Source organism: Peromyscus eremicus, unplaced genomic scaffold, assembly GCF_949786415.1.
Source record: "Peromyscus eremicus unplaced genomic scaffold, PerEre_H2_v1 PerEre#2#unplaced_71, whole genome shotgun sequence".
Lineage (NCBI taxonomy): Eukaryota > Metazoa > Chordata > Mammalia > Rodentia > Cricetidae > Peromyscus > Peromyscus eremicus.
This window is the reverse complement of record NW_026734312.1, coordinates 609,651-626,808: the sequence shown is the minus strand read 5'-3', so window position 1 is coordinate 626,808 and position 17,158 is coordinate 609,651. Positions and strand designations below refer to the sequence as shown.

At 44.8% G+C, this 17,158-nt stretch overlaps 1 long non-coding RNA gene across 24 annotated transcripts in view; it reads left to right on the top strand.

Moving 5' to 3' along the window:
* The window catches only part of LOC131901313 (uncharacterized), a 126,155-nt gene that overhangs the window by 9,184 nt on the left and 99,813 nt on the right, over nucleotides 1-17,158 (top strand). For 6 of the 24 annotated variants that reach the window (XR_009376478.1, XR_009376476.1, XR_009376484.1 and 3 more), the window contains one exon: nucleotides 7,211-7,285. The exons of 1 other annotated variant lie outside the window; for it this stretch is intronic. This is a non-coding gene — a long non-coding RNA (uncharacterized LOC131901313). Of the gene's footprint in view, nucleotides 1-463; nucleotides 1,407-3,248; nucleotides 3,486-6,656; nucleotides 6,876-7,210; nucleotides 7,286-10,168; nucleotides 10,192-10,847; nucleotides 11,169-12,202; nucleotides 12,218-15,675; nucleotides 15,960-17,158 lie in introns of those variants that run through there. 17 more of the 24 variants (XR_009376480.1, XR_009376490.1, XR_009376477.1 and 14 more) reach the window with 12 other exon arrangements.

The following is a 17,158-nucleotide window of genomic DNA, read 5'->3' as shown; positions in this document are numbered from 1 at the left end:
GACATACAGTGTTCTAATTTGCTTTTCTAAATCTTGAATTAGAAAATGTGAATAATCAACCACGTCTGTGGAACTTAATAATCTGACATAACTGTTCTATTTTGGGCCAAACGATACTAATTTAAAGTGGAAAAAGAAGGAATAATCCAGAGATAATTTTAAAGAGGGAAAATTAGGGAAGCATACTGTATTAGAGAAACTTGTCATAACTGACTAACAAAATACTGTAATAGAGTTACATAAGCAGTGGGTATGGTTGTCAGAGTAGATATTGCAACAGATTGCAGTGTCCAGAAACTTTGTACAGAGGAGAAAAAAAAAGAGGATAGAGGCTGGCAGAAGAAGGATGGACCGTCAGAGCATGTCCTGGGAATATGGCAAGTTCTAGATAGATTTCCATTGTTTTAATAAAAGTAAAAAAAGAATCCAATTTGAGAACGTGATGAGTTTTTTCACCTCACAGCTTACAGTCTATCATCAAGGGAAACTAAGGCAAGATCTCAAGACAGGGGCTTAAAACCAGAGGAGCGCTGCTCACTAGTCACCTCAGCTACCGTTTCTCTGTGGCCCAGGCTCACTTGCCTAAGGATGGCACTACCTACAGAGGGCTGAGCCCTCATCCATCAATTAGCAATCAAAAAAATGCCAAAGAAGCATGCCTGCAAGCCAGTCTTTTGGTGTCAATTCCTCAACTATGTCTCAAGTAAACAGCCAAGAACGGCCATAACAGCAAGCCAGAAAGGAGAAAATATAAACTTCAGCTTACTGCAAAGAAAATTGACCCTCTATGAATAGGATTCTATGTCCAAAGTGAAAATTCAATGGTAGGAAGAGTAATTTAATACAATTTATGGAGGAAAAACAAAGCAATACTTAAAATAATGAGTGACAATAAGCCCTAGCCACAAAGGAAAAGTTGGTATCTTTGACTATTGAAACCCCTTCTGGAGGCTGCAGGTGGACATGGGGAGGGGTTGTTGGCTGACAGCACCTTTGACCATCCTTCCAGTGTTTTGGTGGAGGAGTTCCCATCAGAAGACCTACTTCTTACTACAGAGACCAGGACCCAAATACAAACCTGAGTCAGCAACTGCTTGCCAGAGCTTAGGTTCTAGAGAAATGAAGGAGTCCATTCTGCTTGATGATTTGGGGAAGCGGCATCCCATTTTAGGAGCCCTGGATGTTGCGGTCTTCTAAAGCAGCACCAGGCACATTGTAGAAAGCCAGTATTCTTGGTGGCACACACTGCAGTGCCCATGCTCATCTTGGTAGTGTCAGTGGTGAGCTCTGGAATATGACTTGGTTCTCGAGTATGATTTATTACCTGTTACTTCTGTCTTCAAATCCTGCCTCTTTGACCCTCAGTAAACTTCAAATCCTAATAAACCACTTTGCTTTGAAAACAATTGATGATTTCTACCTGTTGTATACAATGAAGACCCCACGGAAGTCTTCCCTGAGCCCCACTGTTTAAGAGAGTTTTTGGCTTTTTTGTGTTTTTTTTTTCTTTTTGTCTTTCTTTCCTTTTCAGGATACATGGAGTGAGCAAGAAGGGGTCTGGAAGACTTAAAGTCCAAACTCATGTGGCCACTCTTTCTGACAGGTCCAGTATGTTTGCTGTGAGAGGCCTTTCGCCCGTTCTCTTTAAAGAGACCCATTTGTCCCTCTAGACCCCTTTCCACCACAGTCACTACCAGACACATCATACTTATTTCAGTGTCTATTCTCCAATTGTATAGAAAGGCCAGAGACTTGTAACTGGGTTTCTAGCTCATCCCCTCCTACCCAAGAAACCAGAGACAGGTATTTTTTCCTATTTCAGTCATCCATGGCCATAAAGAGGCCAATAAAATTCATCATGACCATAGGATCTACAACTGACTCAGATGTGCCTTTTGATTATTGTCACTCCTTCCTTTCACTCTCTAAGGGAGTCACTTGCTCATGACTATTAGAGAAGAGGGAAAAACTTCTTTGATGACTATTCTTAGTTGTCAGCATGAATACATCTGGTATTGACTAAGACCAAAACATACAGGGTGCACCTATGGGAGATTTCTGCTTAATTTGAAGTAGGAAGATCTACTTCCAGTCTGAATCTTTGAGGCAGGAAGTTACAACTTTAATTCAGATCTTTAACCCAGATGTAGTCTGGACCACTCCTGCTGGAAGCCTATGGATGTACATGGAGGAAGTACACTTTTCCTCTTTCTCTGCTTGCTCTCTCCTTGTTAACACATCTTGTTAGCATTAGAGCCTACTTCTTTAAGATTTCAGCATATATTGCATACCAGTAGAGACATCCAGTCTAGTGGACTAAGCATCTACTAGATTATTGGACTTTCCATCATAGCCAGCCATCATTGTATCGGCTGAACCAAAGCCTGAAAGTCATTCTAAAAATATCTGCTTTCTAGATATAGAGATATTCAGTTTATAACTTCTGTTACTCTAGAGAGCCCTGACTAATACACCAGGCAGGCAGAGAAGACATTCTAGAGTAGTTTGTATATCAGGTATGTCACAAGTTCTCAGTGGCCATCTCTCCTTAACCATTCTTCAGGTGATGCTTTGGTGTTGGCCTTCTTAGAGCTTGTAACATCACAGCAACAAGAGTAAAATAGCAAATGTCCCAAATCTCCCAAATGGAATGCAGAGTAACATAATTAAAAGAGTGCATCAGATGGAAAGATTCTAGGGTAATTAAGAAATAGAAAGCCTTAGGAACAGAAAGTATTAGCTTTTGTGGACCATGACCATGCCATGCCAACTCACATGAAGATCAGAGGACAATTTCTCAGAGGTTTGTTCTCTCCTTCAATCATGTGAGTCCTAGGGAAGTAACTCAGGCCTGTAGGCCTAGCAGCAGTTGCCTTTGCCCACTGAGCCATCTCTCCTGCTGATCACATCATCCATGGAATTGATGGGGTTTGTATCTATATGGATGTTGTGTGTGTATATATGCCTTTTATTCATAAAGAATAGATTATTTCTATGCTTGATTGACAACACCAGTCTGGGACCCCACAGGATTACTTCCTCCACATATTAACTCTCTGATTCACTGTCAGTCTCAGAAGGCAGGTCTGGTCCAGGGGAGCTTCACAAAAATAAGTCACTCCTTGGAAGAAACCCTTCCTCAGGACAGTGAGATCAGCTATGGTTAAAAAGCACCATCCACCATCCCTCTCCTTTCCTAACCTTGTACAGACATTCTCCTCATGACTGGCATGTCACTTTTGCTGCAGGCTCCATCCACTCTGGCTGGTGTGAAGCTTCCTCCCAACACTGCTTAGCTGGACCATCAAGAGGGAGTCCTATCGACACCTCTACCACCCGGAGGGTCTTCTCAATTCTGCATTTCATCAGATGGCCCTAATCTGCATTGTCATCCAGGATGAGATGTGAGAGATCTGCTCCAACTCTGACAATAAGTGATGCTGGAGCAGGATCTTGAACCCACCAACACCTTGCATGGATGCCTGGTATCCTAAGACAGTTACAATGCTTACAACATATGCTTGTCCCTACTGGTCTCTTGAAATTTCTCTCTTTGATTGGGGCTGATTCACTCAAACTAATACAACATACATAACTAAAAGGAAAAAAGTCAAGTGCAGGGTCTGGAGAGAAGGCGCCTCCATTTTGAGCAGTTTCCCTCCCAAAGAAGTTGGTTCTTTTGAGAACAGCTAAAAAGCCTATTTAACTCCAGGTTCAGTTGGAATCTGATGCCTTCTTCTGGCCTCTTGTGGAATTACATGCACATGGTGTTTAGCCCTGCAGCAGGAAAAACACCCATAGATACAAATAAAAGAACTAAATCTTTAAAAAAAAATTGCATAAATTCCTAGTTAAAGCCAAAAGCGCCAAAAACAAAAACAAAAAACAAACAAACAAAACTGTCCCAACATACCTTGGAATTCATTCTCTCTGCAGTCTTCATATCACTGATGCTATATTCCAAGGAAACCATGCCCAGATATCTCTGGTTTTCTTAATTTCTTTTTTTATTTTAAACATTTTATTATTCCCTGATAGTTTCACACCTTGCATCCCAATCTATCTCTACCCCTTATCTATTCCTTCACACCTGAGCTCTGCCTTTGAAACTCCCCACAAAACAAAAGAAATTTTAAAAGAAAAACTGAAAACCCAAAATTAAAAACAAATGAACAAAAGCATTGGCAAGGAAGTTTTAGTGTGGCCCAGGGAGTCACACAGTATACCCTTTAGTCCATACATCTTTTCTTGTAAGTGTTCCAGGCCTCTCTGGCTTCTCTACACTATAGATAATGGACCTTCACTTGTACTCTTCTTGGAGATCCTATTGATGCCTTGTGTCATAGAGATCCTGCAGTTTTAGATCTTCAGAACTGGACCCTTTACATGCTCCAGCAGTCCATGGATAAAGACGATGTTAGGGTTGGATAATTCATAGCCATGGTTCTGGCTGGGGGTACCTGGGATGGTCAGACTGCCAGCTTTCCTTCATATTCTCCACCCAGGCAAGCTCTCCAGCACTGCCTCACCTAGCTCACTCCATGCAATGGGCAGAATGGAGAGAGGCCAATTGTCCTGTTCTCATGCACTCAAATCTGACTCACCCACACTCAGAGTAAAGGGACAGCTCTAGTGCTTTGCTGGGGTGATGTACCAGGCCCACAAACCCAGTTGCTGCAGTTGGTGAGAGGCTGACCCAGCTCTTCTGTTCTCATGCCCAAAGTCCCACTCTCCCACCAGCTGCAGGTGGCATTTGCTCAGGTGAGGCAGGTATCTTTCCTTTACCCTTGCCAACATAAGGCAGAAGAAGAGGGTAGACTCAGCTCTTCTCTCATAGTCTCAGGGCCAGCTCACTGACACCACAACCAACAGGGTCGGCTCTACTGTGCTGCTCAGTCCATGTGCAGAACCCACTCTCCCCAGCACTGCAGTGGGTGATGGGCAGGTCTAGTTCTCACTAGAGCTAAGGCCAGTAAATGGTGGGGTTATCTCTTTGCATCCCTATCCTGTCTTCAGTAGTAACAGGAGCCATTGACATCAACTCAGACCAAGTGATCTGTGGCTGGTTCATAGATCCAGACATGGCCATTGACAGCAGCCTAGGCCTGAAGGACACCAGGGTCCCTTGTGACATCACAGGCCATTCAGATCTGTATGGCTCCTTCAGGAACACACACCTTAGACATTATCATGGTCCTAGGTGACAGCCCAGACCTCTATGTACCTCTGTGTGACCCTTGGTGGCTGTGCAGGCCATGGATATGAAAACAGATCCTGGCGGTGTTTGTAACATGCACCCAGATATGTTCCAAAGTTGTAGCCCAGGCCTGGATGTCACCATGGCTCTGGTTGGCAATGACGGTCACACAGATTGACAGGGACCCAGCAGTACCATGTTCCATGGTGGTAGCCCAGATTCCAGGCACTGTCTTTGATGGCAACAGGGGCCTGAGAGATCAACACAGAACCTGGCTGCAACAGGGCCATGGATCCAGACATGACCCTCAGTTATAGCCCTTGCCCTGATGTCATTATGGTCCTAGTGGGCAGCACACGCTTCTAAGACACATATGTCCCCTTGGGGGTGGAGGGGAAATCTCTTTGACAACAACATGGTCACATGTGGTGGCCCAACTGCAGGTGGTTGCCAGGCCCTCTCTGGCAGAGGATGCATCGGTATCAACACAGACTCCCACTGCTGTGTCAGGGTCATGGACAGGACATGGCCCTTAGCAGCAGACCAGGCATGGACATCATCATGGCTCCAGGTGGCAAGCAGGTCATGGATTTCTTTCATACTCCTTTAGTAAATGTTTTCATTTCCTGAGAGGCTTTACAGCAATACAGTTGTGTTTCTCATTAAGGTGGTGCATATGATCACATCCTGAAGTAGGTATACAGAATGATATAGCTAGGGTAGATAAATATGTGACCACAAGGATACAGTATGGATACTTTTTCCATTGTGCAATGGGAATCCATGGAGATGACAACACCATCCACCTCCAAAGCCCTGTGTAGCCCTGGCTGCCTGAGAACCCACTCTGTAGCTCAAGCTGGGCACACAAGAGTTCTGATGTTACAGGAGGTTCTGGGGCTACTAGAGTGAGACAACACACCTGATCAAAGAAATCAGTTCTAAGATAGAAGAGTTCAAAATCACTTTATTATTAATAAAAATACAGTAATATTACTCAATAGGGGCTTAAAGGGAACAGTCAATAAACAGTGAAAAGCCTTAACAAAATACCCAAATAACAAATGAACAAAAGGAAGAACAAATAAATAACAAAACCTAAATATATAACATAGAAACCGCCCCCCCCAAAAAAAACTAAAGCAAACAAAACCCAACCAAAAACCTAAAAAAAAAAGAAAAATTAAGGTCAGCAGCATTCTCTTGCTGTACATTCAGCAAAACAGACCCACGCCTGTGGCTGGGCTTGGAAACATGGAAGGAAGGCAGTCCGTGATTGTAAAAAGCCTTTTCAAAGCTAGTATAGTCATGCCTCCTTCAGGCTTTGTAGGTCAAGCCTTCACCAAGACTAAGGATGAGACATTTTCTAGAGCAAAATTTGTGCTCCATGGGAAGCATTTGAAAAATTATCACCCACTGCTGATCCTGTAATGTCTTGGTCTCTATTTGATTCTTTCAGATACTTCTGTGCTTACTGGAGACCCAACAAATCCATGGGCAGCATCTGAGAACCCATGAACATCAAAGATGACTCAGATGCCTTCTGTAAATCCTTTCTCAGGACCAGTCACTTCAGGCCAGGCTGTGAAACTGAAGAATAACCACTCATTTTACATATGGAGGGAAAAGTGTCTAACCCGGGGAATGAGGGACTGCGGAGATCTCTTTGGTGCATTATCTTCAGCAACACTGGTGCATGACATGGTGTCAGCTTCAACAATGGACTGGAGAATGAAATATGATGCTGTTGGATGAGGTCTGTCTGGAAAAATTTGTCATCAACAATCTTTCTAGACACATTTCACACCACATAGAGAGGGCTGAGAACTCAGTCAGCTTGCCAAAGCCATCGACATTAAACTGTTAGGAAATGTCTTGTTCACTCCATCTCTTCCGTCCATGTTGTAGTACCCCTCACAGGGACCACTTGCTGTTGAATGTCAGGGTTCTCAGTAATTCTTGGCTCAGGTTTTCTGTGTCTCAAGCTCATTTTTGATGCTTTCTTTTCTTTAGGAGTACTGAGTCAACAGACCCATGTATCTGATGGGGGCTGGATCACCTGGAAGACAGCTGGTATTTTCCTCACTGGTGAGTTCACAGCTCTAAAGGAGTGTCTTCTAAGGGGAAGGCCTTGATCAGAGAGTATAGAATGTCATGGGCTCAAGGCATCTGTGGCTTGTTTGGCCTCCTCAGTTCTCCTAATATCTGCTATATGAGAAGGAAAGGCAATCAGACCCAGAAGCAGCCTGGCTGGGCCACAGGCCAGAAAAAAATCAAGGCCTATTCACACTGGAAGCCAAGAACAAGAGCCCCCAGTCTCCCACCAATGCCATGTTTTCTGGGCATGGGATGCAAGGGTGGCTCACTTGCCTGTGAGACTTAGTGCTCCTGCTGCAGCAGCTCTGTCTGCAGGAGGCTCTCACCCTGGGCTGTGGCCTGTTCCAACTCAGACTGGAGATTTTCTGACCTAGAGAAGGAAGGCAGTTAGGGAACAGGCCTGGTGGGGACCTACCATGTCAGCTGTTGAGCCTGAACCAGCTCTAGTCAGCTGGACAATCCAGCATGACCTTTCAGCTGAGGTCATTCCCTGCATTCCCCAAGGGAGAAGGGTCAGAGTCCATCTGGGCCTTGATTTGTTTCTCAGCTTTTGAGCTAAGAAATACACTGTGCTGGGCAAGAAAATGCAGCACATTTCTCCAGTTGTCAAGATACATTTTTTAAAGAAAATAATAACAGTGTAGCAATGTCTGAGAAACAGTTCAGGACAGATAGGTATGGCCTTGATTAGATACCAGGTGAATGTGAGAAACATGGGAAACTGAATATAGACCCTCTAGGGGATCCTAAAAAGTAAAAGCAGTGAAGGATCTGATTATTCCTTCAGTATACAAACCTGCCACAGTTCAACTCCTAAACTTCCTATAACAGAAAAATCTTTTCACAAGAAACAGATTCACACTGCAGAGAACCTGTAATCTGCAGGACTGTGCTGCATGCAGATCTGTGCAAAAGTATGAGCGTCACTCTAAAGGTGATGTTCTAGAAGGAAAATGAAGTGGCAGGAGCCCACACTGTCCTGCTCAACTAACCCTCCTCCTGCAAGGCTGAGGACAGCCACAGGAGATTCGTGGTGAGACACAGGGGAAAGTGAGAAGATTCCAGAGAGCTCAGATGGGAATAAGGGGTAGACACTACCCAGAAACACTAAGGATCAAACATAGTGTTTCCTGGAGAAGTTCTTGTTGACCGGGCCAGTACAATATCCTGAGGTGGTTTTTCTCTGGCTGTGGCTGTGGCTGGGAACTATTCAGGTGGTGGGAATCCTAAAATGACAGAGATCCAGGGACAGGTGATGTACATGGTTCTAACCACTCCTCCCAGCCTGGGCTCCCACCTCATCTCAAAGACATTGAAGTGATGTTGCAGCTTTTCTGCCAAGTCCCCTTGCTGGGTGAACAGCTCCTTCTGCTTCAGCAGGTCCTTCAAATCTTTCATCCAGGCTCTCTTGCTCCTGTTCATTAGAAGACTGTGTTCTCAGTGGACGCTTGCTCACTCACATGCACACACAAATTCATGAACACACACAAGTACATGTGTGCACACATACAAGCACACTGTAATGCACTAACATGTTTAGCTTCACAGTTAATACTAACATAATTAGCAACCACCAGGGATACTAATGAAAAGAAGGTAAACCTGTTGGATGAGAGAAGAACACAGAGGGCATGAGAGATAGGCAGTTCAGTCACTGAAGTGTCTGTCCTGCGATCTAATGCACAGACAGGTGGCCCTTTGGTGTCCTGGACCATTAACAAAGTCTGCTTAAGAAGTTCCCCAGGCTGTGCAGTATAGGAATGTTCCCCAGCAAAGGACTACTGGATGGTCATGGACTAACCCACTGGTCTTGTTCCCTGTATCTCAGTTGCCCGCAAAGTGAGCAACTTCCTTCAAAAGGGGCTCCCTTTACCACAGGTTGCCTCACATTGGACCCAAAGCAAAGAGCTCAGGAAACTAGAAAATCTCCATAACCAGGATCCAAAAGAAACAGTTCCTTCCTGTGAGGTGTTTGTGCCAGGGAATTATTCGAGTAACAAATGGCTGACTAAGTCAGTACAAATGGTTTTATGTATTACTTTATGCTGAACAATATTCCATGAAAGAGCTCAACCACAGTGTACTACTCCACTCAGTGAATGATGGGCATCAGGAGGCTGCCCCGAGGATTGCTCATAAAACCTTGATGTCCCCTAGCTATGTTGGGACTATATGGACACCTACTTCATGTTCTGGAATCACTGGGTCACCTGGGGATTGCAATTCAACTTTCTGAAGACTTGTGTGTAGCTTCCACTGTGCTATACCATTTTACATTACCAGAAATGTCTGAGGGTCCTCATTTCTGCAAACCCTCCATGAGGCTGAATTCAACTCAGAGTAAACAACTTTGAAGAAAAGCAGATACTGAATGTTACAGACATAGCACATGGGGAGTAATTTAGACCCTAAGGAGCCTAAGTGGGGTGCACTGAGACAGACCCAATCTCACACCAAAGCATGCCTAGGGAACTTCTGTTGGACTGAGATGCAGCTGGAAGCACACTGCAAGTCAGAATCTCTCAAGGACTAACATGCAGGCAAAGGTTAACGGAGCCAAGGTTAGACAAAGGGAGAAGGCAAGTGGTAGCAGGCAATGTGGATGAGGACAAAACAGGACATAGAGAAGACACAGCAAGTCACCTGACCATTGAGTGTGCAGTCACCATTCACTCAGAGCAGACAAGGACACAAACCCTCAGGCAGGCTTTCCTACCTCTCAGACACCTTGATTTTCCACAGTGGCCTCCTCCTAAACTTCATGTACCACATTCCTTTGGTATGCTCCAAGGATTTCTGGGCAGATAAATATTTTTGTCTCTACAAATACCTGAAAACCATTGAGGTACAGTAGTTTTTGTCCCTTTGTTCTAGTGAGCTAGGAGGACATGCGGAAAGATGGGCAGCAGCATATATTATTTGATGGATGCCAAGAGAGTACTTTTTCAACAAAGTTGGTTCCATCATCATTAAAGATGAGTAAGTGAATATATAAATATGTAGAAATAAAAACAAATAAGAGTTTAAAATCCACAGTACAAACACACACCTGGACCTATAAGAACATGTACTCAGAAACACACACAAAGACTTATCCCTATACATACAGGAAATGTGGACACACACATATACAGTCATCCACACATGGTCACATACACACACAAAGGAACACTGCCGTGTAAGCAATAGACAGTATTCACACAAACACACACACAGAGGAGAAGTTCACACACACATACTACAGAGATGCACAGAAAAGCACAACACACACACACACACACACACACACACACACACACACACCCCACATATAAATACTTGCTGAACCTAGTATGGTCAATGAGAAGACTGCTGCACCTGTTCTGATGTAGGGTGAGGTAGTGGGTCCTCTATGCTGTCTACAAGGCTCTTACACCCAGCAATGCACTGCTACCTCGGCCTGCACTTACTTTACCCTGAATGAATTTTATCCATCACAAAACTCACTGATGCCACAGGTTCCAATTTGACCCATCATAGTCTTTTCACTAAACTTATCCTGGCTCCTCCACAGATGACCTTGATAGCCCCAGAAAAATAAAGTGACCCACGGTCAACACCCAGGAAATTTTCAACAGATGACAGTGCATATGATATGAATTCAGCCCAGTGTCAGTCAGAAGGAGGCCAGTGACATCACCTGCAGTGCTTTTCAGGAACACAGCACTCTGCACAACTATGAGAGGGAATCTGTTCTGAGACACAGCCATGCACATGATATAGTCAGCAACACAATGTCAGCAAGGAGATGCACTGTGGGATTCTCTGTTGAGAAGCCAGAGACAAACCAGACATTTCCTGTGGTGTTAGCTCTGTGCACTGAAAGGAAAGAAGCCTACTGTTTATTTTTAAAATAGCTGTATTGTTTGATTTTTGTTATTTATTAGAGAACACATTATCATCAAAACATTAAAGTAAACAGACAAAAGAGAAAGCAAATGTGTCCTTCCTCTTTCTGAGCAATTTAAATGTGTAACATTGGATTAGACAAAACAAGACAGAAGTTCTACCTTGGAGGACAGGAGAACCAAAGAGTGCTGGCCAGCTAGATTAGCCCAAAGAGAAAATTTCAGGGTCAGTGTAAGACCTGGGCTCAAGGGAATAAGGGAGTGAGCAACAGATGACAACACGGATTTCATTATGTACCCTCAGAACACACACACCAAAGTACATATTTACACATGCCTGCATAGATCACACACAGACCACAGAAATCAGAGTGAGCAGAAAACAATAAAGAGGATATCATGCTGTATGAACAGTTGAATAAAATATGCACATCAGGTGTTTCAACTGACACCCACTACACGGCTATCCATCCCTTGGGGACTAAAAATTCCTAGGAGAGCACACAAGTTATTCAGACTCTGTTGAGGTGATAGCAGAAAATGTACTCATATAGCCTCAAATCAGTCACCCTAACAATCATCTTGTCAAAGTCCTCCCACATCTATGGGCATCCAGTCAGCTCCAGACTGGAAGCTCCAGGATGGGAGAACTGTCCAGCACCACGCACAGAAAAAGGACTGAAAAGGTGGTACTCAGTCTTCTGTCACTATGAACCAAGAGCTTGAAAGAGGAAGAGAGCACACAGGGATGCAGGAAAAAAGGAGAAGACCACATGCCACCCAAAATGTTGACAATGAGAACCACTCACTTGGCACTGGGGCTGGACTCTAGGGCTTGAAGGCTGCTTCCTACCTGTGATCTCACAAGACCCCTGCAAAGCAAATGAGTCACAGGCCACTGACATCATCAATGAAAGCTTTGTGTTGTTCCCAAAGTACCTCCCTGCATAGCAGCCCTCTGATAATAGTGACATGTAGGTGTGTGATATGTGGCTGACCCAGCTCTCTGAATGTACTGCAGCTTCTAGGAGAGCAGGAAGGTTTGCTTGACAATTATTCAGTTTCTTGTAAGAGGCTACCTCTCCTGAAAGACTCGGTAATGATCACAGAAATCAACAATTTGATGGTATGTAGGTGGGAGTCTGGATGGATGGGTCGATGGTTATATGGGTGTCTCTATGTTTATGGTTGAACAGGTGGGCAGCCTGCCCCTGCTGTCTCAGCCTACCTGCTGAGGGTCACAGATCATCTCATGAGCCTCCATCAGGAGCCTCTTCAGATCCTCACAGGACTCTTGCAGTTCAGTCTGCTCCTTCCACAGCAGTCTGTTCTTGAGTCTCAACACATGCACATTCTCCTTCCGATGAGTCCAATCTTGGAGGATCTGGCCATGGATTTAACTGAAAATCCACAAAAACATGGTATGTTCCAGCCAGCCTTTATTTGCCCTACCTATGTCCAAGTACCACCAGTGCTGAAAAGTCCCAGATGCCCAGAGAGCCCACAAATGGAGCTCTCAGTAGCCAAGCCAGCATCACTTAGATGCAGGCCAAATCCAGAGAATAACCAAATTCCAGAAAGATTCAAACTACTTCTGAAAACCCTGATGCCAAAAGGGATCCGGTGCCTCTGAGAACAGCGTGCAGTCCACACCTGTTCTTAACTGTTCATGATATTGGGAAAGCAGCAGCAGGTAGAGGGCAAACACTCTCAAAAGGAGGGAAAAAGCCCCAACCAGAATCAGTTCTGTCTATGGCTACCATGGAAACCAGCTTTGTGAAGCCCTGGTCAGAGCTCCAGAGGTCCTAGGATACCTGACACTCTTCATGGTGCAAACCATTTTTCTATTAAGGGTCTCCCAAGGGTGACAGGACATCTCTTGGAGGGACTCAGTGTCTTTTCACACTTAGCAAAACTGAGTTCAATTGGCACAAAGCCAAGGACCACATGTCAGACTGCTTGTTAAGAGGCACACAGGCAAGAACCAGAGCCCTCACTTTGGGTGAAAGAGAAAGATGGTAGAATCAGTCCCTCCCAAGATAAATCCCGCACATACATTCTCCTCAACCAGCTGTTTGACCTTGTTCACACCGTTACTGATCTCCATGGGCAATTTCTGCAAGTCTGACATCACCTGCTTATGCTCCGTTTTTAGCATCCCAAAAGAATTCAGCCTGTAGTAGGGCATGGCCCCTGGAGAAAAGGACCCCATGAACACAGGCCACAAGGATCATATGGAATCAGGCTATGTTCTGGACTCCTCAGCCCCATGGAAGCTACAGCCTGACACGTATACACTGGGACCTCCTGGTGCTTATTAAACTTCCTATCATGTCCTCAGGACAGAAGAAGAAGGTTGTTCAAGAGAGTTATCCAGGGCTGCATGAGCACCCTCAGTGAACTTGGAGCTATAGATTATCTACCTAAGAACTTCCAAGGAGTCTGTGCCACATATCTGGTGCCACCGGAAACCTATAGTGACATTTTTCGTCTTTACCACAGGGATTCTCATGTATGGCTGCCTATTGCTACACAGAGGACCAGAGCATACATTGAGTATTTCCAGGGAGGAGTCTCAACTTCAGGAAGGCTTTATAAACTCCACAAGGGATTTCAAAGTTTCACCAAAGTGAGAACAGAGGCCAAGATGAATCTCCCTGGTGTTATCACTAGCATCCCATGGAAAATGTGAAAATGGCAAATCCTCAGGCTGTGTCACAGAACCTAGACTCCAAGGAGTACACACACATACCCTCATGCCCTCTAAAACACACACATTAACACATACACACACACACACACACACACACACACACACACACACACACACACCCCACATATACTCAGAATGCACATGTAATACAGAGAGTTTTCTCTGTCTCAGAGTATAAGGAGGAGCCAAGAAAAGCTTCAGGCTATTACTTCCTACACAAACAAACACACCACATACAGTCAGGATGCCCATGAAATGCAGGTAGGTGGAATTGCCTCAAAGTATAAGGAGGAGGAAAAGGGAGAATCGGTGATAAACATCAGGCCTTCCAGCCACAAACTGAGATGGATGAATGAGACCAGGCCCCTCCACTTCTGCCAGGAGCCTTCAGCACATAATCAATCATCTGTTGGTCAACTACAAAGACTCACTACAAACTCACAAAACCTAGCATCTCCCACAAGCCAACACCTGCCAAGGCCTCTTGAAATGCATATTGAGAACTAACACACTAACGTCCCTATCCTCAGACTGTGATTCAGGCCACATGGTCTGCTATTCATTTGGATGAATAAGAATAGCCTATGTCTCCATCTCACACCTACCCAGGTTCCAAATTCTGTGCACTCAGGAAAATTAGTTTAGGCACCAGGACACCCTGGAGGTTCAGCCACCGGTTCCTCAGGAAAGCTTAGCTACACACTGTAGGATCAAGATGGTCAGCAGAGAAGTGCACATAATGACTACCTGTTCTGCAAATCCTTGTCTGTATAACTGGCCAGGATCCCATGCAGTTCAATTTGCTCGTATGTTATACTCTGTAGCTGAAGGGTGAGTTTCGGTAACTTTGTCATCTGATGCTCCTGCTCAGTGGAGGTGGAGGTTTGAGTTGGTGCCTTCCCAGTAGTCCCTGCAGGAAGATAAAGCAAAGTGAACTTGTACACCTGAATGGCATAGGGGCAGGAGAATCCATGCTAGTCCCAAGAGGAAGCTCCAGGAAGAGGAAATGCTAGGGACCCACTGAGGGCCCCGAGTATGTCAATTATCCTCAAACTAGTACCAATGAGCTATGTATCTGTCCTCAACCACCATGGCTACGCATGTGCCTCCCTCTCTAATGCAGTCCCCCAGCCCTGGAAGGCATAAGATAGCCCAGCCATGTAGATTTGGAGGACAGTGTCACTTCATATCTGATGTGGTGCAGGTAAGTCCTATTGTCCCTAGAGCATAGCAGTACTAAGTCCTCATCACATGTATCAGGGACCAAAGTATCTGAAAGTCTGAGACTTTGATGGATGATCAAGGGAGTTTCCCTCCCTTCTTATTGGCATCAGATTCCCATGGAAACTGAGAGAATCCACTAGGATGAAGTGCAGCAACACCCTACCCAGAGAAGGACACCTAATTAGTTACCACTTTGCTCATGCTGGCCTTCCTTTCCACTCAGAATGAGATTAAGGATCTCACAGAAAAGCCACTTCAGGTTTGAATATTCATGGCTCTCCCAAACTAGCCATCAGAAATTGTTGACTCTGGGTCTGCTCTTAGGGAACCCAGAGAAGCAGGATAAGTCCATTGCTTACCAGAAATTCACAGATGCTGAGCCCCACTACTGGAAGGCCCTGCTCAAGCTGCACCTCCTCCAGAAAGCTCCCACCCCCTCCTAGGACTCACTGTTCCCTCCCCAACCATTTATTTCTCAATGTTTTATACTGAGACTAAAGCCCAGCTTCCGTCTGCCTCTCTCAGGTCCCCCCATGTTCTCCATTCTCTCTCCCAAGCAGCCTTCTCAGTCTTGCTGACATGTCTATGGGCAGTGAAAGAACAACCCACAGTCACCTGGTGTTCCCACAACACTGGTGATATCAAGAGAATGCCAAGGGCTCTCCAGAACACAATATCTCGCCCCGAGAAGGAACTATTGGGTTCATGAGCAGTAGCCCTCACCTCCCTACAAACTATATCTTCTGCAATTTACTGGAAGCCATACTGCCCTTCCCAGGAGCCTTCCGAAAAATGTAAGGGAAGACCTTCATCACCTCCTCATTACAAACCCAGAGATCTCTTTTTGCTATATTGTAATATGTTCACTACATCATGGACAGGAAGTTGAAGACTCACTTCTAAACACATCCCAGGAAATGGCTCATCCAACTTGTGAAACCTCTAGTCAATAACACAAGAAAAAAAGTTTCTAGGCAACTAAGTAAGGATGGTAGAGAGGAAAGTTCAGTCCCCTGAATGCAACAAGCACCTTGTGGAGGATGCACAAGGCTGTTAGTGTGGTGGGAGATTGTGGGGTTCTTGTCAGAACAAAGATAACTTCCGTAATTGATGAAAATTACCCCTCACCTTCAGTAGAATTCATTCCAGCCATCATAGCTACCAAAAGTGTGATTAACTAGTGACATGTCAGGCTGGAGATACAAGAACCAGGGTTCCCCAGGGGAGCCCTCAGACACAAGAGTAAAAACTCCCATTAAGAATGATGGGCCATTCCTGCATTAAAGTTTGAAGAAAGATGAATGACTATTGAGAGGCCACACACAGATATGCAATGGCATTTACAGAAAATCAAATGTGTCATAGTCATGGGGATAGTATGTAGTGTGTCACTGCAGTGGTACTTCACCTAGAGCTACATGAAAGCCAAATTCCTTGACTGGAGCCACCTGTGACAATGCACATGCCCTTAGGAAAGGGGACACAGCCAGCTTAAATTACAATATCCATCAGAGCATGAGAGAGGCAGGCAAAGGGCACAAGAGGACATATTTTTAGGGGTCCTTCACCATAGACCTTTCCCAGAGCCACATTTCACACATTTGAATTTACTGACAGTCCTGAAATGAAGAACTAGCACCATGTTCAGCCTGGATTGAAAATTCACCAGAAGTCTAGACTGTGGCTTCAGAAGTGTACTTGGTGGACCCCAGAAGAAATGAGTGATGTGGGGTAAACTATGTCCATTCAGATGTTATATCATACTGACAAACATGTTAGGCAAGGTTAGGTATCTCAGTAATCACCAATTCTAGAAATCAATGGACACCACCTGCCCTACACACTACCTCATCTCAGTCAATCCTGACACACTAAAGAGTAATCAGGAAGTGACTGACAGATGAAACTTTGCCCTAGCTGTTTCTGAAAGACTAGACTTGAGTCTCTCCCTCTATGGATATCAGTTCTCGCATCTTTCCATAGGGAGATGGGTGTCTCAGAAGTTACCTGGCTTCCCCTGTCTCCCTGCACAGGGTGACC